Source organism: Orbicella faveolata, unplaced genomic scaffold (assembly GCF_042242905.1).
Source record: "Orbicella faveolata isolate gen_17 unplaced genomic scaffold, um_ofav_v1 contig_35, whole genome shotgun sequence".
NCBI classification, from domain to species: Eukaryota; Metazoa; Cnidaria; class Anthozoa; order Scleractinia; family Merulinidae; genus Orbicella; species Orbicella faveolata.
Genome location: NW_028301564.1, coordinates 17,560,011 through 17,586,131, shown reverse-complemented (window position 1 = coordinate 17,586,131; position 26,121 = coordinate 17,560,011). Strand labels below are relative to the sequence as shown.

The window sequence follows — 26,121 nt, the reverse complement described above, 5'->3', positions numbered from 1 at the left end:
CGAAAATAAAGACAACTTCTATTTGTCGCCAACAGTTTGCCAACATATTTACCGACTGTTTTTGTGCCGTTCACACACCAACTTGAGTTTGCCAACTTTAGTTTGCCATGTGAAGGCTGCTTTACACAAGCAAGGGTATCGTGATTGTCCCAATGGAATTCATTGAGCAGTTTTGCCTTCGAATAATGGATAACAGTGCACTTGTTTTTTGTAAAGTTCATGGTGCCTGAACTTCTTTCTGGAATCATTTTCCGTGGTCTCAATCCTTAGATGAATGTTGTATACTGAAATAAGTGTATATGTTGTAGGTCAAAATAAAGATCAGTGTTAGAATGATTTTACCCAAGTTTGTGTTTATTTCCCTTTGTTTTTTATTTTATGACAATGAAATATGGAGAAAAGGGAATGTAAAAACAAACCTAGTTGAAATCATTTTTGTATGACCTACAATTGGCAACAAAATTATTGACACATTCACACTTTTAATCCCCTATTTCGTCACTGTGATCCCTTTTTGCCCTCCTAGCTTCTCCTTTCAACCCCCTCACCCCCAAACAATGTTGTGTGGCAAGTGCTGTGAACTTGAGTCACAAACAAGCAACATTGAAAGGGGGAGCAGGGTCTTTTTCACAGTTTATTGTATGGTAAAAAGAGTCGTGTTATTTGGCACACTAAAAGTACTATTGAAAGACAATGTCTGAACTAATTATGTCGCCGATTGTAGCTTCACTTCAATCTGTAAGATATCTATTCTCTGGGAGGGATCTCAGGTTCAAAGGCTTGTAGAGGTGTAATAGAAACTTGTTCATTATGGAAAACAAGGTTGGGAAGTAGTAATTAACCCATTGACTCCCGCGCTGCCCATAACTGCCCGTGACGAGCCTTGGCATTTGTTCCACTTCTGACGTCATCACCTTTGACCAAAGTTGGCATCATCTATACTAAACTTCCGCAGGAAGAAAAGATGTTTCCAATGATACCCAGATCAGAGTGATTGGCTCGATGGAGCCTGAAATATGCATGAAAATCCTCAGAAATTGGAGTGAAAAACTCGGAGCAAAATTTCCTGTCACTACACGTTTCTACTCCAGGGTAAAAATTGCTTGTCTTAATGATGCTTTCTCAGACTTTTTTGAACTGGAAGCAAGCCCAGTAGAAGGTCAATCACTGCAGCAAAAAGATAACAAAAGGAGAAAAAGGAGAGGCGAGAAAAAAATTTAAAAAAAAACCGAAAAGCCTAAAGACGTAGGTCACTTTCTCGTCCAAAAACTATCTGGAAATTTTGATTTCTGTGCATGCCCGAGCAAACATGTCATAAAACGCAATGCTAGTGGAAAGAAAAGCATGCTGTCATGTTCCAAATGCATTTTTGAGTAGATTGGAGCTAATTTGGCCCATATCTAGCCTGAAAATCTCCAAAATGTCCAAAAAATGCGTTTTTGGCAAAAAGCTCTGGGAGTCAATGGGTTAAGTAACTCTATGAAAGTTTATGATTGTTTATAATATGATCACCATCTTCATTAATTTTAGTCCCTAATCCTATTATTACTATATCCTTATTTAGTGAGGCATGAAAACAAGAAAAATACTGAAGATCATTGGAAGCAGTTTTTCCTTTTTCTCCACAAATCCAAATTGCAACAGAAGGTCAAGCTACAGATTTTCCCACTTAACACTTTTTCAATGTTTTTTTTTTTGTTTCAATTCCAAACGTTTCAGTGGAAAATGCTTGGGCGTTGGACTCTGACAGGCCATTCTCTGAACAATCCAGAAAGACACAGTGAAGAAGCAATGGTCAAATGTTAGCACAGCTTTAACAAAACAGTGGTGAAATCCGGATGACATAGTCACTTTAACAACCAGTCTGGTTTACACTACGTATGTTTTATGAATGATATTGAAATCATAAGAATTTCAACTAAGTAATAGCAGTGTGAATACCGTGTACAATGATATTTATCTTGCCAAGGGCTTACGCAAGTTACAAAGTCCTCCACAAACAATCAACATCTTATTAGCCAGTTTTGTCAAGGTAGGAGGCAGATTTCCCTGGAAGACCTTGAAGTCTTCTAATCTCTCTATGGCCCTCTCAACATGAATACGTACTCTTGCAATCTGGCTCGTGGACTTTCTTGTTCACATGAAAGTTGTTTTCCTGAAAAATTTAAAGTATATTGTCCAGGAATTTAACATTTACCTTTATTTTATTTATTTATCTATTGTCACTAGACACAGGTAGCTTTTCTGTGTGTTAAACAGTATTGATCATTCCGCTGCCAGGGCCACACTGTTATGCAATTGAGTTCATTAATTTTGTTTATTTGAGTGAAATCCTAGAGAATACGTATTTGTTCATAAACTGTGAATTTCTTTGTGCACTCACATAAGTAAAAGGGATGCAAAAGAAAATCTTAATTTATTTATTGATTGATTGCAAAAGGAAATCTTACCTTTTTTGAAAAAGGGAGGTATGTTAAGATAGACCTTCTTCTTTGTTAACATGTGCTGCATATTGAAACCTCAGTCAGCCATTACAGAGTCCCCTTCCTAGAGCAGATCACTAACTGACTTTCTTGAGCAATTTCGCTATCACTGGTGCTCCCAGTCTAAAATTTAGGTAGAAAACTGACGTATCCAGAGGGGGTATTCCAACTAAGGCTTTGATAGTGTTATGTTCTTTAAACTCACTCCAAGTTGCTCTCTCAGCATATGGTGAGGTTGGCTTCTCTATGAACACCTCAGTGCAGTCAATAATTATCTGTGTTTAGATACTTCTTGAAGGAGTGAGGAAGATTTTTCTTAACCACTTCTTTACTAGGCCAAACTACTAGGGTATCCTTGAACAGAGTTGCAAGGAAGCAAACCATGCAAGTGGTAGAAAAACGCCTGACCTGAGCCTTGGAGACAGAATATATATCACCAAGTTGTCTCCCCATCAGACCAAGCCTCAGCCTTACAAGACATACCAGAAGTTCCTCAAGGACACTAACACTTCTTTTTGGCCCAGGTTTAGTGTCATGGAATGCTTAATTACATCCCATAGGAACAGCCTGGTTAGAATCATATTTATTCCGTAACACTCGATTGTGTGATTTGTATTCTTTCATTACGTAACCAGTTCTGTTCAATACTTTTGTAATTAGTCCTTAACCAATAGTTTTCTTTTCCTTTCCTTGATTGTAACACCTTGCGTTTGCATATTTAGGGTTTTTTGGGGTGATATGTGTCGAGAGGTTTTTCTGTGTGTAGAAGAAGATTAAGTGTATTGAAGTATTTAGATTGTTTATTATGTTCTTGTAAATAAATTAAGGTTAATTATTTAGCTTATTGTATTATTGTTAGTTACCCTATTTAAAGTATAATGTTATTTTAGTGTAATTGTTATAATAAATGCTTGTAGACTTAGGTAGTTGTTGCGTGTTTTCTCGGGTTCGTTTATGCTTAGTTTTTTTTGTTAGAGAGAGCCCACCTTTGTGGCGCGGTTTCGTCACATTTAGTAACAGGTGAAGTTTAGTATTTCAATTTTTCATCTTTGTTTTTATCCCAATATTTAAGCTTATCAGCCTCTGGTGTAGTCAAATTCACCAGCATATTAAGGCACCCTAATGTTCATATCCCAGTATAAAACTTGACAGAATCATTATTTTTCATGACATCCTCCAAGAAGAGCTCTTTGTTCAATCTTGATTTGTCTGATTTGAGCCTTTTTAGCTGATCTTCAAGCTCTTCAATGCGACACATGGTAATGTCAGTTTGACAGCTGACTGAATTTCCTTTTTTTAGGTTTAGTATCCTTAAGATCTCTATCAGATCTTGATCAGTTTTATCATTTTCTGCAACTAAACGGTATGAATGATCATACTGAATGTCCTGGACATTGGCACCACTCCAAGCTACAACTAATTCAACCTCTTTCACAGGAGAATACTCTTTATTGATGTCCACACGAAGGCTCGGCTCAGATGTTTTCGCATCATCATTCAGCCGGGGTTTCTTTCTCACTGATATGTAGCGAACATCTCTTGGACTTCTTTCCTTGACTGGTTTGAAAATTGTTGGTAGAGCTGACTCGAGAATTTTACACCTTCCATTCAATGTTCTTTTGTATGATTCCAGTACAAAATATGCACTACAAATCCTCAAGTTGTTTGGCTTCCCCGCCTTCACTTTAATAGCTTCAATTGCAACCTTCCTGTCTGCTCTGCGGCAGAATTTTAACCATTTTAAGTCTCACGTTGGACGAAAAAACTCCCGAGCCCAGTGTCTACTCCTTACTTTCAACACTCCAAGAACCCTGGGATGAGACTAATAATAAACTGATTAGCTAAGTGATTAACTACATTATTTCCTTTTATGTTAATGTAATTGTGCTGCCTTTCGCACTGATTTTAAGCTGTTTGAAGCTGTTCATAAATGCACTCAGTCCTTAGCCTTTTTTGAATTGTTTTGCAATGTTTTTACTTTTCAAAATGAGTTCTTTCGCAGAGATTCAATCCATCGCTGATTTAGAGTCAAAACCGGCAGACATTAAGATTACTTGGGATGAGATAGCCCCACGAAATATCCAAGACTGGCTAGATATCTTCAACAAGAGCCATGGCACAATGCGCGATTTGCTGCTTACTGGAACGTTGCCGTAACTTTTTGATTGTTGGAAAGAAAATGGTACTTTGTTTTTTGGTGGCCTTGCTAAATCCATCCTTGGAGACCCAGGAACAGTTAGTGGGGGCGGGGAAAAGGCTAAACAGGTGAGAAAAAATTAGGGTGAAGAAAAGTGAAGAAGGAGAGGAAGCGCCACTGGGGCCAAGGTTTTACCAGACGAGTTCCAAACAGTCAGAGTAGTTCTGGCTTCTGATTAGTGCCAGAAAGCCTTTGTTTTTTTCTGCCCAATCACAGAGCAGCAAGACTAGGAGTTGTTTCGTATTTTCTTACACGAAGACATATCAGGCCAGTTGCTCGCCATATTTGTCTGCATTGTTCGCCGAGGGTTTACTCTAGGAGAAAAGTTCCAATCACAGCAGAAAATGTGGGGGAGATCGTTAGGCATGTCCCAAAGAAACTCGCCGGAGATATGCTGGACCTTTCGCAGGTATCGTAACATTGACATATTTAAAAGATTGTGAAATTTTGTAGACTCACTGATGTTGATAATTTTTTTCGCGTTTCGGAATTTCACTTTCTTGGACGAAATGGGACTTTTTTTCCCTATAAAAAATTTCTTACATCACTTGCTGTGACTGAAACTTTTCCAATCTTGAGTAATCTTTCGTTGCACAGGCCAGGCAGGTATTGTCAAGCATCAAATCAGCAGCTTCACGTACGCTTGCAGCACGGCTTTCTTTGCATGTCAAAATACAAACTCATGGAACGCTATATCACACTTTGCACTCTTTTGAGTTCACAATGAGTAATAGTAAAGAGAAAGAGAAATCTTGATGGCAAGTTTCTGAAAAAATTTGAAAAAGTGTATAATCAAAATATTCGGGCAGATGATGGCCTTCCTCGTGCAGTGTGTGACACTTGCCACTACAGAGTTAAAACAATGTTGAAGAAGGCTTCAGTTGTCATTTCGGGCCAACATCTTTTGAAGAGGGGACATCCTCTTTCCCCTAAAATCTAGTCAAGTCGATGAGCAAACAGCTTTCCAAATAAACAAGAAGAAAGGCTATCGCATCCCTTTTGAAAATGTGCCAATTAGGCCAAGGCCACTAGCATTGGTGATGTCAAGCAAAGAGGCAAACATTTGGAATGAGAAAGGCACCCAAACAAGAAATTCTGGTTGTCACTGCTTTCCAGTTTCTTCAAAGGGAACATGTGTCAAGATATGCACAGTTGCCGAGTGTACAACTAAGCAAGATACATGTCCATGTAGAAACCATCCTTAGACACTTTGGGAACTTGTTGTTATTTAGATGTGCACCCATACTTACATTTTCAATGTGAGTCATCTCATTCTCTATTAAATAAGAATGTTTTTTTTAATAGTGGCCAATTGCCCATATCTGGTTTCTTTATAGTTGAAAGACATGCTTCAAAATCTCCTTGAATATCTTTGAAGACCGCTTCAAGATTTAAAGAACAAAATCGCAAGATCAAAAGTGGACTCATGCACTGTGTTTCAGTGGGAACCCTCTCACACCCAAAGTTCTGGTGGATGCACAAACGAAGAGTTAGAGTGGAAAATAAGAGATATTCTAAAGTTGACTCCTTTTTCAGGAGAGTGTTATATACGGGGAGCTTTGCATGGTCGTGGCATTTTCATTTAAAGATGGAAGATTACGGAAGTTTTGCCGGCTATAAGAAGATCATCCATTGAGTGTCAGCTTTACAACGTCAAAAAACCCAACCACTTGTGGCACCTGGATTCCAACCACAAGACCATTCACTGGAGATTTGTTTTCCATGGCTGTATTGATGGATTCAGTAGAGCTATTGTGTATTTGAAATGTTTTACCAATAATCTTGCAAATACAGTTTTGCAATGCTTTACTTTTGGTACACAAAAATTTGGGCTTCCTTTTCTTCTTAGAGGTGACAGAGGTGTAGAAAATGTGGACGCTGCTCTCTTTATGATTCAGAGGGCTTAACAGAGGAAGTTTTATTGCTGGACATGGTGTTCATAACCAGAGAATTGAACATCTATGAGCAGAAAGAAACAGAGTGGTATAACTATGTTGTTGTACCAGAAAGTACCATTCCGTTAACAGAATACCAGCTAAATGAGATCCGCCAACTTGTCCCAGATCCTCTTGTTGATTATGGTAATTACAAAATATGGCATTACCTTACCATATGCAATTATCTGAGAGAACATTCTCCACCCTAATGAGTCTTGTTAGAACTAACAGATGGCCTCTTAAAGAGTGTTATGTAGAGGTGAGATGTAAGAAACCCAAAACTTCCTTGAATGATAATTGTGATACATGTGTCCAATACTCTAAATTCTAACTTGAATTCAAGTTCTAACTAAGACTTAAACACAAAACTCAAAATGTAACACCCCATGTGAAATTATAAAAGCTTTTTGCGGTAGAAACCAGTCTCAGGTTACTGGAAATTTCTGTGGGAGGTGGGGCAGGGGGTCTTGCAGGCCAAAGATGATGCTATGATGGAACGTCAAGAGAAGTTAGAGTTCAAATAAAAATACTTCCTCTTTAGGGAGGTATGAATATTTTGTAAAAAAAACAATGTCCTCGTGTGCTCTACTGCGGTTTCTATGACAAAAAGATATAACACATTCTTCATTGTTCCTAGGACATGTCATTTTGCAACCTTCTTCCTAGAGTTTCTCTTCTTCCCATCCCCTTGGGAGTCAGACAAAATTTTAAGTACAATTTTGTACCTTAAGTATTTTGCTGATTTATTGTGTTTCCAAAGTTTTCTGTTAGAGTGCACAGATAGTAATGGCAAACATATTCCGTTGGTATGAAGCAATGAACTGAGACGATTCCCAAGATCAAATGAAAATACTCAAGGACTGAGAATTCTGGCTCTTCTTCCCTTGTGGTAGGCATTCATGAACTCACAAATCCATCAGTTGAGAGAGGTCAGTCAAGGTTTTGTTGTCCTGTTCTTCCATTACCATGTTTTACTTCATCAAAATAATGGTGTATGTGTTCCAAACACGTACATGCATCTGTCAATTAAGACTGACAAAAGCTAACAGGAATAAAGCATCTTATCGGTCAAGTTTAAATCACAGAGTTGTGTAGTAGTCTTACGCCAAGACCTTATTAAAAGAGTTTATTTTCCCATTTCATCTCTAAACTCAAAACATCAATTCTCCTTGCTTTCTGCATGCTCCTATTTTCTGTTCAAGAGCTGAGACATTCTTATGCTATACTGGCAAGACTATAGTGTAGAAGTGAGCAAATGAATGCCTTTAGGTGACAACCAAATTCCAACACCTTAAACTGAACAATTTTGTTTAATAGTAACAAATATATAATACTACTGAAATTCACTAAGAGGTGGACCATTATGTCTCTGGGTACAATTTTTCCGAGCAGGATTTCTTCCCAATTCAGGTTGTGCAAGATTTTTTTGCACGTTTAATGTAAGTATGTTTTGCAGGAATATTTTGTGGCTATTGCCCACCCCATCTCACACAGAAATAAAATGTTCCATCCCTAAACTTTTTGATTCTTAAAATTTTAATACTGTTAATAAAATCTGATGCCCTGATTGAACGATCAAGATAATACGGTGGATTAGAAGGGTCATCAAAAGTATTTCCTCATTTTTTGTTGCCACACTTACTAACTGGCCATCGACACTGATAACTGTCGGAAAGGTTAACTGTCTATCACTACTTACAACTGTCGATCGACACTTATAACTGTCGATCTGCACTTATAACTGTCAATCGCCACTTATAACTGTCGATTGACACTTATAACTGTCGATCGACACTTACACACGTAACTGTCGATTGACATCAGGCCCTGCGCAACAAACATGTGGTTTTCAAGATGGCCGACATGAATGAGGTAGGATTTTAATTAGGATTGAAATTAATTTTTAAAGGCCTAAAATCTGTGTTTCAATGTCACATTTGTATTGCCATTTGTTTAATGTACATAGAAGCTATTCAATATGTAGTTTCAAAGAATGGAAGAACTTTCCACAATGAACAGAGCACGGACTATTCTGTGTTGTTCATGGGCAGGGACAGAAGTCGCACTGGATCAACTCGGATCGCTGATTTAAATAAGAATGGCATCAATTGAGTTGATCCAGTCTGTACCTGCCTGTTTTTGACCATGTTCCATGCTTATTACTCATAGGTAACTTATTATGAACAAGTATGTTTTTGGTAAAGATCAGAGTAGTTAGACATCAATTGGCAGCATTCATGTTTCTGCATTTTCTTCTCTTTCAGGTTTGTAAATTCCCCACTAAACAGAGAGTTCACAATGAAGTAATCAGTGAAGTACACGAGGAAAAGGTTATTGTAATAGTTTTTTACAAATGGCTATTTAAAGAATCTGACCCACCCAGTATGCATTGCACACTCACACAGTCAATCCACCATTATTGGGGCACCCGAAAGAAGGCAGAGTTACCATCTGAGAATTTCCATCCGTTCGCATTGAGTGTTTTCTGCTTTAAACAGGTCACGTCTTTACATAAATATTCTCTCCACTTCTTATACTTATTTTTTTGCTGACTGGGCGAAAGGAGGCCCTTGGTGTTCAAGGAATTACCAATAGCAAGTTTGCTGAGATATTGCTCCATCAAAACCTTGGCATTGCTACGGATCGAGATTACAATAGATCGAGTGAGCTTGTGCTCCCAGGGACTACAACATCGACACAAGGTAAAACTTCTCAAGATAACTTCAAGAATGAATTTAAATTTTGTGTGTCTTTCACACTATTTAAGCAAGCTTTCTTTCCTGTTTTAATTCAAGTCATCGTAAGAGCAAGCATTTCCAGTTTGTCTTGAGGAAATATTTATAATGTAAATGTGTGACAAATGACTGATGCTGCTATATTTTTGATTTTCACAGGAAGAAGGCAGTTGTTTTTTCAGTTGACCCCAATGGAAACAGCTGGTACCATCGGTGAAATACCAGTTTCCTCTGTACTGTTCAGCAGTGCTGCAGACAACACATCTGTTAGCAAGTAAGTGTTTGTCTTGAACTTTGAACATACTAATGGTTGCATGCATGTTTGAATGTTCATCGCATACAAAGACAGTGCAATGATTTTCGGAAATCACACACGAGAAGTAAAAATTATTTCGTTATTTTACCGTATGTTCAGCAGTGAAGTCGACATAACTGTTACCTCAACACTTAGATCCCAGGATCAAGAAGAACCAACAGGGCACCAGACTCTCCTGGATAAAATGATGACATGGAATCCTGGCTTTTCTTCCATGGAAGGAAATTTGCACTCAGAAGCGGTCAACGAAGAGGAGTAAGGGAGTTTCCTCACTATTCTTAGTTGTGTTATATTGGACTGTATCTGTTATCATCTTAGTTGTACCCTTTTTGTTCTTAGGCTTGTGCAAACATATCTATTAGTGTGTTTTTGCTAAAGCTAATGCTTGAAAGCCAGATAGTGTGTTGGCATACAATATTCTTTACTCCCCTCATTTCAATTTGAATTTCAAATGATTTATTAATGATATTCAGAACTGTTGATCATATGAAAGTGTGTGCTTTTTTATATTTCATATTTTCTACCTGTTTTGCCTTGATCGCTCACACACTGTAATATTTGTAGCTCCTGGGAGTACAATAAGTTGTAATTTCCAGTGTAAAAGATATATTCCAAAGTTTAGAGGTCCACTGCGAACTGTTCTGGCAAAACCCAATTTGAATCCAAACCACTCGAATTAGAGTCCAGCAAACTAAACCATAAGGCACTATAGTTCCATGTAGGTTTGCTGTTGCCATTGAAGTACTGGTAAACATGAATCTATTCTCATCCCTGATAAAAATGATATATTTACTTTTAGCATTGCAGTTAATTCACCACTTTGGTAAAACAAAATGCAGATTTTGTAATTGTTGTATCTTCTGTTGTTCACAAACATTTTGTTGTTTCAGATCTGATGGTGAGTACGCTATTGATTTGAGTAGCAGTGAAGATTCAGAGGATGTCAGTGAAGTAGAGGCTGGGTTGGATAGTGAGGTGGATGAGGATTAAAGTGACTCAGAAGATGGTTCAAGTGAAGAGGATTAGAGTCTTGATTCCTTCCAACTGGATTATACACAGTAAGTTATCACACTGTAGTTTTTTCGTGTTGTCAATCTCACTGACCTTTGGTAAAATGTAATAAATATATTAACATTCATAGTTCATATAGATCTTTCGCAGTAATAGCAGTTGTTAAAACTGAATGACAACTCTGATTGTTTGTTACTTGTTATTTGCAAGTTCTTGAAAACGCAAATCGAACAGAATGACGCCACAAAACACAAGTTTCTACTTACTGTTCCCTGGGAAAAGAGATTAACAGTATAAATACATGTACTGGTATATTGTTATCATTTTAATTCTTGTTACAGGTTTTCATCTGCAATGGATGGTGGTTCATTGACAGCCCTTGAAATAGACCCTGAACTTGAGCCAGAACCGGAACCCTTGCCAGAGTCAGACACTAAACCCTCCACAAGCCTCCCAGAGTTTGGCTCAATGACTTCTGATGACTACCAAAACAACAGGAAAAGGAGAGTAAGCACTGGCATAGAAGAGCTTCTATTTGTTAACAAAAATATGCAGAAATTCCTCGAATATGTTCAGGCACACAAAGTCATTGTTGGGGTTGAGAAAATCATGGAACTCTTTGAGGGACAGTGTAGTGAAGTTGGTTGCGATGGAATGTGGAAAGTTGTTGTTGAATATTAAAACCATTAATATGAATCTAGACATGACAACACTCATTAGTTTCACAGCTGGGTTCAGGCAAAGGCCACAGCCTTTTTTAGTCGATTGAGTAACTTTATTGCAAAGTCATGAGACTATAGCAAACCAGTAAAATTCCACCACGTACTTTAGAGTAAAATAACTGTGGTATTGCTCAATACCTAGTATGTAACCTAGTTTTGGATCTAGTGTACATCAGCATCATTCTAGCAATAGTGCAATAGCTATCTATTATTTGCACTTTTCAAGTTACCAGCATTAGCTTTCCCGCCCACCCACTTCCATGGCAGTAATGATTTTCGTTGTGTTTATAATCTTTGTAATTTATGTCTTTATAATCATCTTGTATAGGCTCTCGATGGGCCTTTAGTTTTATCGTAGTTTATTCGAAGATTGTAATCAGCAGAATCATTTTCCATGTTACTTGTATGTGTAGGATTAAAATAACTGCCTGATCCCAATCATGTGGTTCGAGAGTGAGTTTCCGTGTTTAGGAGAAAAATTAGAGGCTGGGGTGTTGCTTATTACACATAGGTGTAGTGAGGGGCATAATGGTATTTGGAGTTCTTTGGCTGTGTTGGGTGAAAAACAGGGTCAAGAAATTTGTGTCATCAGTATATTGTTGGCTTCTTCAGTTCTAATTTCAGGAAACAATTTTGAAAAGGTTTCTCTTCTAGCCAAAAAGTAAGAATTTGCATTATGTGACCTCTAAAACCTTCAAGAGGATTCAAAATTTGTATGCTCTGCCTAGCATCAGAGAGCTTTGGAACAAAATGAAGGAGGATATTTGGAAGGTGTTTGAAAATGATATTCTTGTAGCTTGCGGTGATGGGAGAATGCATTCCCCAGGGTTCAGTGCCAAGTACTGCGTGTACACTGTGATGGAGCACTATCTGAATGTTATTGTAGATATTGAGGTTATTGACAAGCGTGAAGCAGGGGACTCCTCGAGACTGATGGAGAAGATGGGTTGTAAAAGGCTTTTGGAACAAATGATGCACAGCCTCAACCTTGGAGAGCTTGTAACAGACGCCTCAAAAGTGATCATGAAGATGGTCAGAGAACTGAAAGGTACAATTATACAAAATTATTATCTCACTGTTATCAGGTAAAAACATTCTGTGTGTATGTATATTTTGTTGAGTTTTTCTTCGTTGGTGTCCCTTATCTTAAATAGTTTATACCTTTTTGTCCAAGAACTAAATATGGGAAGAAACAACCAAGAACAGTTTCTCGGTATCAGACTTATCTGAAGTTTATCATTGTTATTGTCCCTGCAATGTCCTTGTTCCGTGTTTTTTACTTTGAGTGTTTTATCAAATGCAGGGCTCTAAAAAGGGGAAGGGGATTAAAGGGGTATGTAAATTGTGTTTTATTGACAACAGTTTAGTTACATATTTGAACACAGTATTTAGTATCATTATTGTATTTTCCTCCAGAGGCAAACTGTGAAGTCCTAGCAAACTTTTCCACTCCCTTGATATATGGCATAAATCCATTAAGCTGACTGCCAAGATATTTGCCGTAAGTGTTTAGACTGTTGCTGTAAATATTGATACATGACTGATATGTTAAACTGAATGAGTGAGAGGTGCAGTGGCCTTATGCTTAGTTGCTGGACTCTGATTTGAGAGGTTTGGATTCAAGCACTGGCTAGGGTATTTTTTTCTTGGACAAGTCACTTCACTATCATAGTGCCTTTCCTCACCCAGGTTTTTAAATGGGTACCAGCAAGTTTTTTATATATAGATTAGAAAAGCTTTGCTGGACTAGTATCCCCCTCAAGGAGGAGTAGCAATACCTCTAGTTGCTTCATGCTTAGGAAACAAGAATAAGCTCCAAACTGCTGGGCAACTTGGCCCAAATGCAGACTTAACTTTGTTTGTGAGGTAAAACTATGATTTTAAAACGATTTCTTAGGTTCATCAAAATTTGGAATATTCTGCCAAGCAATGACTTAGAACTCTGGCACAATTTTGCTTTGGCATGCTCCTATTTATGCTCATCAGTAATAACAGACGCTGAAGCAATGTTGGTTCATTCATACCTTTTACAGTTTTGCAAGGGTTTTCAAGGGTTGTATGGGAAGGAAATGGTAACTCCAAATATGCATCTGCATACGCATCCTCTAAACTGTGTCCTAGACTTTGGACCTGTGTATGCCTTTTAGTTGTTTAGCTCTAAATGCTACAATGGCATTCTTGGGGACTATAGCACAAATCAATGGGCAATTGAGATACAGTTGATGAGGGAATTTACTACAAATCAGTTTATGAAAGACATTCCCCTTCCAATTGTCTTTCGAGAAGTTATCCACCCACTGATAGCAAGACTAACCTCAGAGCAATCAGGAGGTCTACAAGAGCAAACTATATTGTTGAACGTGATAACATATTTTCACAACTCATCCATGTTAGTCTCCTCCCTATTGGACCCTTGCAAAAAGGTGGCCACTGGGCCTGTGCTGACTCTCTATACACATGCTATGGACCCTTTTCTTGAGATTGTTTAGATGCCGATACCCTTGTTCATCTCAAGAAATGTTACGGTGCTATTTTTGATGAAATAGGTGAAGAGTCTGTTACAACGATTTGCTTCCTGTAGATTTAATGGAGACCTATTTGGATCAAGTAAATCTAGAGGTGATAGATCCTAGCACGATAGTGCAAAACCTGGGGACAAAATTGATGACTCTGGAAGTGACTTACGACCTGGAATTGTTGACTTTTATATGAAGCGGAATATACGAGTTAAGGGTTGTTATGTGCCCTGCATACTGGCTTCGGTGCATTGGTTTCAAGCACATCCTGCAAGAAATTCATTAGGGGCTCCAATTGAGGTCTGGTGCAAAGATCTCTTTAAACCTGAAGGAGATGCAAGTTTCATCCCTGCTTAGAGAATTTATGGCTAGTTTATTCCAGCACTTGACATTGTTTCAGACGAAAATGTTCTTGTGGTTTGCCCTCTTTCACGGAAGCTGCACTGCTAAATAATGTGATATTTTCATTACCATTGTCTTGTTCTACTATTAATCATATCTATAACAAAATTTTCGATTGTGATTGGTTCTCCGTGTGCCTATTTGTCGCGTAATCGGCGCGCGATCATGTGGGTGTCCAATTACAGGTATCCAATTTGAACTTTTTCTAATTGGAAACCCACGTGACTTGCACATCAATTACACATATGTTAATGGCTTCCTTCGCACGGTTTCCTACAGTTTCAAAACTTATGAAAAGTGTTGCAGACATTTTCGCTCAAAAGAAGTTTCAAAAGCCATTTTTAATTCCGAAATTTGTTATAGCTACAATTGATCAGTAATTGGATCTCATGTCATACAATTCAGGGAGTAATCATGCTCATAATTTCAAACTGGCCTCATGCTTTATGGTCATCCGATTTTGAAATTACCCGCACGATTACTGTAACGGCACCCGTGTGCCTTTTCTGTCACGTCTGTCACGTTTGCGTGACGATTCGAGTTTGCGTCATTACTTACGTCATTACTTCCCAGCATGTCAGCTTTGTTAGTTTTAGTAGTTTCGACCACACGGTACCCTTGTAGCCCGGAAAGGCTTAAGTTTTCTGTCATTTCTCCCGTTGTATTTTCCCCCTTTTGTTCTCTACCGCTGATGGCGGTATGTTACTTCAGTTTGGACAGTTTTACTCTGGAATTAAAGTTGTTCAAGCCACATGGGCCTTTGTTGTTTCTTTCACAAGCACTCGGGCCAGTACAATTACTCCCTGAATTGTACTCCACTCGGTGCAGTTACTATTACTAATTGTAACAATAACAAAACTCCTGATCATAACTGGTTCTCCATGCACTTATTTGTCACATAATCATTGCATGATTGCATGGGTGTTCAAATAAAGGTGTCTAATTTGAACTTTTTTAATTGGATACCTGTAATTGGATACAAACTTTTTCGCTTAAATGAAGTTCTCGAAAGACATTTTTATTTCCAAACTTTGTTATAGATGACACAATTACTCTGATTTGTTCTCCACTTGGTCTAATTACCATTACTCAGCGGGCAACTTCCATTAATTAAAGAACAATTAATACATGTGTATTGGTAACTTTTCAGCATACATGTGAGAGACAAACAGTCTCAAGTCAGCTCTTACTGTGTTTATTTGTACATGTATGTAGGTTGCATGAAAAATATTGGCACTGATACAATTCTTATACAACATGTCTGTTTATACATTTGGACTAATTTTTTGGGAATAAAAATAAGCAGGCCAAAACATGATCAGCTGGTGGAAAATAGACTTCTTCCAGAGGTTAGTCAGCAACTGCAAGTTTTACAGAGATTCTTCCATTAAGAAATTGAATGGTATCAGATGAATTTTTGTATGTGCCACAAAGGAACAGCAAGAGCTAGAATGACCAAAAAATCTGATTAAAGGTTATCAAGAAATATGTGGAAATACCATTATCCTTACTTATGCATCCCTGGCTTTTCTGTTCTGCACGTACAATTTCTACTTTTCCTAGCAGAAAGATGAAAGTGGAGTCTTTAGATTTGAGATCTTTTAATTAAGAGTCTAAACTTTCACCTGCAGAGAGTATTAGTTGATAAGTTAAGCTGAACATCTGGATTCACACCTGCTATTGAAGTGATGTAGATCGTTAGTTTATTATCAATCAATTTCACGAATTTGTCAGGTTGTTGGAGTACAAATACTGGGGAGCTCTCCATTCAACCAAAAATTCCGAGATTTCCGGTCCAAAATTGAATGGAACGGTAAAAATTCCGGGAAAAGTTTTTGAAAATTTAGGAATACGTTTTGAGTGCACCCTCTTAGATGGAATTTCCGGAATTATGGAAAATTTTGTTTCATTCGCAAGAGATATCGGGTTTAGTCTCCCTACTGAGCGTGAGCTCACGTAGACACTTGAAAGAGCAATAATGGCGGGCGGAGCAGCGTATCAATGCTCAGCGTGTGGCTTTGTGTCAAACGATTTCAGTCTTTTTCTACAGCATCAATGCAGCAATTTGTTGCCAGTTGGTGTTACAATATACGCCTCTTCCGGTTGATTGTTATTCGTAGTGATTGTGCAATGACGATATATCGAGTTACGTGTGATCCGAATAAAGTTCTCATATCATCCTGCACATGGTCGTGTAAACAACCTGATACATGGTGTCAGAAGTAAAACTACCCCAATACTAGTGAATACGCCTCTATAGGCCATTGCTGTTACTACGAGTATTACACTCATTTCAAGGAACACAGTCGCTCTACACGATGCCAGAGACAGGACCGTCGACGAGTGCCCCACGTGCACCTACATTTACGTCGAATTTCCCGATTCCTTCGCCGATGAACGTCAAGGGCGATGCAGTGAACAATTGGGAATTCTTTCGGCAACAGTGGACAGACTACGAAGTCGCCACAAGCCTCGACAAGCAAGAACAGAAGATTCGTCTGGCTACATTTCGTTCCGTAATGGGCAAGGAATGTTTGCAGATATTTCTAAACCTGAAACTCAGCCCCGAGGAGCGAGACGACATAAGCGAATGCATTAAGGCGTTAGAGTCGTATTTCAAACCGAAGAGAAATGTAGTCTACGAGCGCTACCAATTCAACATGTGCACACAGAACCTCGAAGAGCCCGTGGATAGTTTCATTAACCGATTGCGAAAGGCCGCATCCACGTGTGAATTCGGAATGCCGACAGACGAGCTGATCAGAGACAGATTGGTTATTGGTCTACAGGATCATTCAACAAAACTGCGTCTCCTGAAAGAAGAAACTCTAGATCTCAACAAGGCCCTCAACATTTGTAGGTCAAGCGAAGCTGCAAGCCACCAGCTAAAAGCCATGAAGATAGACGAAAAAAAAGCCACAGAGGAGGTCCATGTTGTTCGAGAACGCAATTCACGTGATCACAAGAAACGTGATCCCAAGAAACGTGATCCCAAGAAACGTCAAGATCAAGCGCCAATGCGAAGAGTGGCAGTGCTTTAATTGTGGAGGAAAACAGAGACACAACCTCGAAAATTGTCCGGCTTACGGCCATGAATGCAAAGCATGCAAGAAGCCCAACCACTTCGCGTCAGTATGCAGATCAGCTCCTAGACGACAAGTTAAACAAATAGCCGAGGAAACCGATGACGAACAGGAAACAGACTCCGATGAATTCTTATACCAAGTCGAAGAAGTTTCGTCAGTGCAAGCCAAAGGGAAACAGCTCTTCGCCTCACTCGAATTCTACGACGCTAACGCTCGTTACAAGACAAAATTGGATTGTCAGTTGGACACAGGAGCAACATGCAATGTTCTAACTCATCACGACCTGTCAGTCATCAGCCAGAACGGAAATCCGGCTCTCCAAACAAGCAAGGTCACACTCCGTTTGTTTAATGGCTCGGTGATGAAACCACTTGGAGAAGTGAAACTCAACGTTCTCAAAGAAAACAAGCAACGGCACGAGCTCAAGTTTCAAGTTGTAGAAGGAAACAGCAAGCCGTTATTGTCTGCAGAAACTTGTGAAACGCTAGGACTACTAAAAATAAACTGTGAGCCGACAACGTTAGTTAACACTATTCAAGAAACCAAACCACTGCTCACCAAAGCAAAGGTCCTCACTGACTTTAAAGACGTGTTTGAAGGCCTCGGACACATTGGCAAAGCAAGTTTCACAGTTGACCCAGAAGTCACGCCAGTGCATCACGCACCCAGACACATTGCAGTCACGCTACACAAAGAAGTCAAAGCAAAACTAGAAGAGCTTGAGAAGAAGAACATCCTAGTAAAGGAAACTGAACCCACTGATTGGATCAGCAGTATGGTCGTCGTTGCCAAGCCTGGCAAAATCAGAATATGTCTACATCCCAAGGACCTTAACGGAGCAGTAAAACGGCCAAAATACCAGATGCCAACCTTAGAAGAAGTCCTTCCACGGCTAAGCAACGCCAAAGTCTTCACAACGCTAGATGCAAAGGATGGATTTTACCAGATTAGTTTGGACGAAACAAGCAGCAAAATGACCACCTTTTGGACGCCCATGGGCCGGTACCGCTACCTCCGCATGCCGTTTGGCGTCTGTGCCGCACCGGAGGAATTTGAATGCAAACTACATGAGCACCTTGGTGACTTGGAGGGCGTAGAAGTGCTACGAGACGACATTCTGGTGATAGGGTCTGGTGATACTCTGGAGGAAGCCAATGCAGACCACGACAAAAACTTGCTTCAACTTCTGAAAAGAGCACGCAAGGTTAATCTGAAGTTTAACAGCAAGAAGCTGAACCTCCGAAAGCCAGAAGTCAAGTACATGGGTCATGTCCTCTCCAGGGAAGGGCTCAAACCAGACCCAGATAAAGTGCAAGCTGTCAGCGAAATGCCCAAGCCCACCTGCAAACAGGAAACACTCAGTCTTCTTGGCTTTGTAAACTATCTCGCCAAGTTCCTTCCCCGGTTGTCAGAGATTGCCCAACCAATACGAGAACTGACCAAGAAGGATGCGAGGTTCATTTGGTCCAGACAGCACGATGAAGCCTTTGAGCAGATCAGAAAACTAGTGACAAGCCACCCAGTGCTCAAGTACTACGACATGAATGCCGAGGTAACCCTACAGTGTGATGCCAGCGAGAAGGGCCTCGGAGCTACATTGTTGCAAAACGGACAACCAGTTGCGTTCGCCTCCAGAACACTCTCACAAGTAGAGCAACGGTATGCACAGATAGAAAAGGAGTGCCTGTCATCTTGGAATAGAAGCATGCCTGAGAAAAGCAAGAGATCGAGTCTACTGGCCAGCCATGAACAGTGACATCAAAGAAGCAGTAGCGAAGTGTGACGTGTGTGCCGAGTATCAAGCGAGTAACCCTCAACAGCCACTGCAGACTCACAAGATTCCAGACAGGCCTTGGAGTCGACTAGCCGCAGATTTGTTTACGCTTCACTCTAAGGACTATATAGTCCTTGTAGATTATTACTCCGACTTTGTCGAAGTCAGCCCTCTCAAGCAGACCACCTCGTCAGCCATAATCAAGTTCATGAGAGTACAGTTCAGTCGATACGGTATTCCGGATATCTTGGTTTCCGACAATGGACCACAGTTCGCCAGTAGAGAGTTTGCCGAGTTCGCAAAACAGTGGGAGTTTCAACATGTCACCTCATCTCCTTACCACCCAAAGTCCAACGGAAAGGCAGAATCAGCAGTCAAAGCTGTCAAAAGTCTCTTCAAGAAGGCCCTGAAAGATGACAAAGACCCCTGGCTAAGTTTGTTGTCCTACAGAAATAGCCCTACAGCTGAAATACAGTCAAGCCCAGTCCAGCGGCTGATGTCAAGAAGAACAAAGACACTAGTTCCCATAGCAACCAACCTGCTGTATCCTGAAGTCCCTGAAGGAGTGCCAGACAAAATCCAGCAGAAACATCAGAAAGCGAAGAGCTACCATGATAGAAATGTCAAAGTGTTACCAGACCTCGACATTGGTCAGGAGGTACGCATTGCTCCACTCCACAGAGGCAAGTCTTGGGAAGCGGGAACCTGTCTACAGAAGCTTTCTGATAGATCCTACCTGGTAGAAGCCAACGGAGAAGTGTTGCGGTGAAATAGACAAGCAATCAAGCCAACTCCAGAAGCACTACCAGCATCAGAGGATGACCCCGAAACAGCCCTGTCACCGCCCACAGACTCTGTCCAGCACAGCCGGTCCTGTGCCCAGTCCACCAGCACTAAGATCGAGTTCTAGGACTATCAAACCACCCGTGAGATTCCAGGACTACGTGTGTTAAGGACATGGACCATAGTTCTCATACCTTTATAGTACAGTTACAGTTTCAGAACAACGAACAATAAGATGCTATTAGAGAGAAAGTTTAGTTTTTTATGCGTTGATAAAAGGGGAGATGTTACAATATATGCCTCTTCCGGTTGATTGTTATTCGTAGTGATTGTGCAATGACGATATATCGAGTTACGTGTGATCTGAATAAAGTTCTCATATCATCCTGCACATGGTCGTGTACACAACTTGATACAGTTGGAATCCACCCAGTGTGCATTATTTCTTGTGTCAATAACTGACACGTTTCCTTAGTTATCCGGAAATGGTTTTCGAACTCCCCCGACAAATACGCTGGAGTAGTTACTTCAAAGTACCCATTTACACGAGTTAATTCCCTCCGCATAAAGCAGGCAACTGCAGCCAGAAGTATTACATCATCCTTGCTATCGAGAATGGTACAAATTATTGTTTCACAGTCATCCTGCTCTAAAGCCGCAAAAATGTTCAAAAAGTCCGCCATTTTAAAACACAACAAATTTTCACCCAGCATCCCCTGCGTTGCAGAGCACGTGACTTCAAATTCTGGGAAGCAGTTGGACGCGTTCCATTCGACCAGCAAAAATTCCGAAAACTTGAACCGGTGACTTTTGTTGAATGGAAAGCACCCCTGGTATACGAATCCAGGAGCACGATTTAATTTTATTCTCCTTTAACTTCATGTGGATAATAGGTGGATTTTTTTCTTTTTCTTAGTTATATTTCACCTTTTTTGGCCTTGTAATTGGCATGAACATAGGAATGGATCAGAGCTACAGAAATAAAAGTTTTTATTGCGTAGTTCCAGAAAATATCCCCACCCCCACCCCTCTAGAAATTACAAGTAGGCTTCTTAAATATCTTTAAATGTCTTGGTCTTGAGGACCCCCACCCCATCCCCTGTAGTCGAATCATGGGACACAAATAAGGTCACGTGACAGAGCACATGGCACAAAGTCGAGATCGAGCGAGGGGAACTGAGATCTTCTTCATGCATTTCACGAGTATTGAGTATTGTCGGAACTTCCTGTTTCTTGTTCAGAATATAAGTTGCGTTTCTACATTTTGTCTACATGTCAGCTAATTCCCCCAACAATGTCTACAAGTGGTGGAGAATCCAAATCTTGCAGAATTCATGCCAACAATCAAAGAACTTCAAGGAGTCGCAGCTGGACTCATCAGCGTTGTGAAAGACCTAACTGCAAACGTTTCTCAAGTCACTCAAACAGTCGGCAACATGGCGGAAGCGGCTCCTGCAGCGCCTCATCACGACCATAATCAAGGCCTTTGCATGCCTTCCATGCAACTTCCATCATTTCGTCGAGATTCTGTGGTTCAAGACAACATATCCGAATTCCTGGAGCGATTCACCCAGCAAACATTGCATCTCCATGTTGAAAAACGCTTGTCGTTTCTGGAACAACGTTTTTGCGACTGGCCAAGGTCGGTGTTGTCAATTGCCAAAACTACAGAAGGCTATGCAGAAAAAGCGGCAGAGGAATTCGGTGAATCCAAAGAAGACAAGTGCCGCCGATTAGCAGTCGAGTAGAGCGCTATCCAGCAAGAGTGTGGCGAATCAGTGGAGCAATTCGCGTTCAAATACAAGAAATTGTTGCATCAACTGGAGAAACTTGATGAAAAGATTGCGAAAGATTGCCCCACCTTTGTGATTTCTGTTTTATTTGTTTTTTGCATTTTGCAGACAGCAGCCGGCTGTTCCAGTTCTTTTTCTAGTGAGGCAATTTTTTCTTCTAACTCATGCTGTTTATGCAAAGTTTTACGCTTTTTGGCAGCAGCGAAGCTAAGATATTTCTCCTGAGTTTTAAGTTTGATCATATCCTAAAGAAGCACGGGCTTTATTGACTCATCGTTTTTCGTATTTGTTCTGTGTTTCATGGATAGTTAACCTTATCAAATCAATGTAATCCTTATTGGCCAGAAGGGATGTGTCGAGTTTCCAAAAACCAGGCCCTCTTGGGTTTGAGTGAAGAGATATATTTAATGTGATCATTGAGTGGTCTGTCTTAAAGCCCGGTAGAATGTTTGCAGAGATAACGCTACCCAGCAAACCCTGACTTGTTAATAGTGTAGCGGCTAACATCATTTTTTTGGCAAAATTGTTCACTTAGTGATACAAGCATGAAATTTTACAGAAATGTTTTAAATTAAGTATTCTTTCTTTCTGATCGATTAGCCACTTCAAATTTGGCGGTGTAACACTTTTTTTAACAATTTACTAAATAGGTGGTCTTTATCTCAACATGGCCGCCATTAACTCTAGGTATAGAGTTAATTCGCAGTCTTATACAGGAGAAGTTGATGATGTTGCAGTACAAAAGTTCATTGTCGAGCAAAGAAACTAAAAAAATACTATAGCTGAGTAGAAAACGTTGGCTGCTGGCAAAAATGTCCGCAGGCTATCAAGAGTCGCAGAAGGAGCAGCCTTTATCATGGCCAGCGGAACATGTCTGTAAGTATTTTAGAATTTTGTACTTAGGTTATTTCGATAATAGATTTTAGTTTTAACCCTCATATATTACTTGTACTTGGGTCAAAAGGTTGACATATGTTTTAAAGGTTTTTGCACTTTAAACCTTTCAGACGATTCATCTCAAATATAGGTCTTCACATAGAAATGGCTGCTCTGAAATTGATAGAGTCTTTACTTCAGGACAGTGGTTAGACAAGTGCTCTTGTTGAGGCAGGAGTTGCATCATCTGGTACTTCAGAATCTTATCTGTCAACCTCAAGTGTTACCAGATCTCGTCAAGCACATCATATCACAGCATGTTGTCTATACAAGCAGCGGCACGCTGCATATAATAGCTATAGCAGAGATACATCTTAAAGTCCACAAGGTGTTCTTGATTTCGAAGAGTGGTGTAAGAAACGAAGACTCGAAAGTCCACAGTTCGCATTTCGTTTTAGCTCTAGAGCTAACCATTCTAACATTGGTTCGTTCATTTAGAGAAGCCAACTTTTGCCTGTATCGTGAGAAGCTGGCAGAACTTTTGCCCTATTTCTTTGCAAACAACAATGTGAATTATGCGTGGTGGCTTTAAATTCACCTCAGAGATATGATGACCATCGATCAACAACATCCAGAAGTAGCACAAATCTTGCAAAGAATTCTCGTCAATTGCAATCGACCAAGCCCACGAACAAAACAATGCAGTCATCAAGGATGATGGAGGAGCGATAGGCTTGACAGAGGACCCTACAGCACTCTGGAGGTGGATGATAGCTGGACCAGCGGTGAGCTGCCTAGTCGCTCGCTACGAAGAGGTTGCGGGAACTTAAGATACAACAATCAGTAGCAAACATCACGAACAAGGCGGAAGTGCTCAAATAGCAGTCTGAGAAAGTGGAAAAGCTATTCACAGTATTTAAAGAAATGGGCAATCCTTTTGAAGAAGAGTCTGCAGACCTCCTTGTGTAAGACAAACAGCTAAGGACGTTGCCGATCCGGCTAATTAAGGACTTGTTGCAACTCACTATAGCAGAGGCAAAGCTCAGTTCTAATCCTTCATTGAAGGACTGAAGAAAGAAGAGCACACCTTGTTTTATCAAATAGAAAGACGAGATCACTTTCTTCAAGTAAGGGGAAATTTCCAGTGCTGCCAGTTCCAAGGAGAGGACACTGAAAGAGGACTGTCACCTATTTTCCCAACTTTTCATTTCATGTTAAAGCAGACAGTGTGATTTGCATGATTTCTTCCAGCACGAAAACCAGTCAGCTCCGGCTTCCCTCAGTGACAGTGGGAAACTTCACACATGTCAGAAATCGCAATTGGTTGAGATACTTGAGTCTAAGACTTTGATACCAAACACAGAACCAGAGGCAGATGCAATCATCATAGATGGATTACTGAGCTCTTGTCAACTCCCAACCCCCACGTACATCAAAGACATTTGATGACTACGCCAATGAGGATATCCTTCCAAGAGTTAGACCATATTCTACCAAGTACCAAAGAGTTGACATTGTGTTTGATGTGTATAGGGAGTCCAGCCTGAAAGTAGAGGCACAATCCAAAAGGGGCAAAGGGATACGAAGAAGGGTTACACCGACCAGCAAGACTCCCCAAAATTGGACAAGCTTTCTGAGAGATAACAACAACAAGACTGAACTTTTCCATTTTCTTGCAGATCGGTTGTCCGAAGCAGACATGCCGTGCTTGGAATACGTCTGTTGCAATTGCGTAATTGCGTTAGAAGATTTAGCATCATGTATGCACAAAGAGGCAGACCCATGTAAGGCTTTAATGATAAAGGTAAACGACACGGATCGATGTGGTAGTTATTGCCATATCTGTCAAGAAATCCTTAAACGAGCCTGGTCTTGAAAAAGTGTGGATTGCATTTGGCCAAGGAGAAAATTTCCGATTGATTCCAGTGCATGAACTGGTAAACACAATCAGTCCAGAGAAAGCCAGTGGACTCCCATTCTTTCACGTGATCCGACACTGTGTCTGCTTTCCGTGGCTAAGGAAAGAAGTCTGCATGGCAAACATGGAATGAGTGTAAAGGGGTCTCGACCACCTTCACCAAACTCAGTCATTGTGTGACATTTCTTGATGACGCTGATCTGCAGAGTCTAGTGCAGTTTGTTGTGGTCATGTATGACAGGTCCAGTGCAGATACAAGTGTGAACGATTGAAGACTGAATTTCTTCGCTCGCAAACAGAGGCCGTATGATGCAATACCACCTCAGTCTACCCTCAGGCTACATTCAGAGCATGCTGCCTACCAAGGAAGAATTATCTGGGGTCAAGCCACTCTCCCTCGACCTGTCACAAAAAGTCCAGCTGATTGGGGTGGAGTAGGTGAGGTGACACGTGGCAGATACTTTGGACTGACATTCCATCAGTTGCTGCAAGTTGTCGAGAACTAACCAGATGTGGCTGCAGAAAGGACTGTTGTGGAAGGTGCAAATGTCTTCCTTCTGGGCTGAACTGTACAGCTTTGTGTAGCTGCTTGTGTGAAAAGTAGCTCCACCTGGTCATCGACTATAGTAGGCATGCAATGTAAATTGTATAGCAGCACTATTTGACACTGTTACTAAATCAAAAGCTTGTTTGAAAAGCTGTTTTTGAATTAGCCAGCTAGAAACTGCTGGGCGTAATGAATTGCTGTCCTGAATATCAGAATTCGGTTGAAGTAGGCATGTAATGTAACTTGTGTATTTGAAACGTATACATGATCAGAGGTAGTTTAAAAAAGAATTGTTTGGGAATTACCCAGCTAAGAAACTTCTGGGCGTATTGAATTACCGTACTGAATACTGGATTGGCAAATAATGTAACCTGTATATAACAGTACTATGAGATCATGAGTGCCTGTTAAAGAAAGAATTCTTTAGAATTGTTTGGCCATTTTCAGAAACTGAAAGATGTATGGAATAGTCAATTGTATCTAAAGGATGCTAGCAGTGAAACGTTGTAATCATGGAGTAATAAACTGCTCAAAGTTTGCTTCAAGATGAGTTGGAAGTAAGGATATTACTTAAAATGGCCGCCGTTTTATCACATCGCTCCCATTTTTAGCCATTTTGAAAAAAACTCTTGTTAATGCGAATTTCAGGTGGCTAATCGACTAGAATAAAAGAATAGACAATTGAGAATGTTCCTGCCAAATTTCATGCTTGTATCACTAAATGAACAATTGAAGCTGTTAGCCGCTACACTATAAGAAGAAATCTAGTCTACAGCGGACAGTAGGCTGTGTTTGGCGCCAAGTATACCTTTTTTCTTCGGGGTTCAATATTCTCCAGGCATCAACAAGATCAAGGTTATCGCATATCTCAAGGATGGTTTTTCTGCGTTGTGATGTGTTTTGGGCAGGCCCCCTTTTTTATCTTTCTCTACATCAAGAACGAGATTGAAATTGCCTCCAATGATGATTTTGTCTCCTTCAAAATCTTGAAGGTGATCGAGGAGATTTTTAAAGAAAGCAGGATT

The 26,121-nt window shown here is 40.1% G+C and overlaps 1 long non-coding RNA gene and 2 pseudogenes across 2 annotated transcripts; 2 read left to right on the top strand and 1 right to left on the bottom strand.

Annotated features, from left to right (window-relative positions):
* Positions 1–1,643: 1,643 nt before the first annotated feature.
* LOC149103552 (uncharacterized) lies at positions 1,644–4,222 on the bottom strand (annotated as a pseudogene).
* A 313-nt stretch (positions 4,223–4,535) lies between these two features.
* Positions 4,536–7,696, top strand: LOC110062008 (uncharacterized). The gene is made up of 2 exons (XR_016202234.1): positions 4,536–5,089; positions 6,018–7,696. It is a non-coding gene; the product is annotated as an uncharacterized LOC110062008 (long non-coding RNA).
* A 775-nt stretch (positions 7,697–8,471) lies between these two features.
* LOC110062005 (uncharacterized) lies at positions 8,472–14,480 on the top strand (annotated as a pseudogene). The gene is made up of 10 exons (XR_016201950.1): positions 8,472–8,489; positions 8,882–8,947; positions 9,139–9,319; positions 9,512–9,626; positions 9,804–9,923; positions 10,559–10,654; positions 11,021–11,348; positions 11,860–12,449; positions 12,818–12,909; positions 13,316–14,480. The product of XR_016201950.1 is annotated as an uncharacterized LOC110062005 (transcript).
* Positions 14,481–26,121: the final 11,641 nt, after the last annotated feature.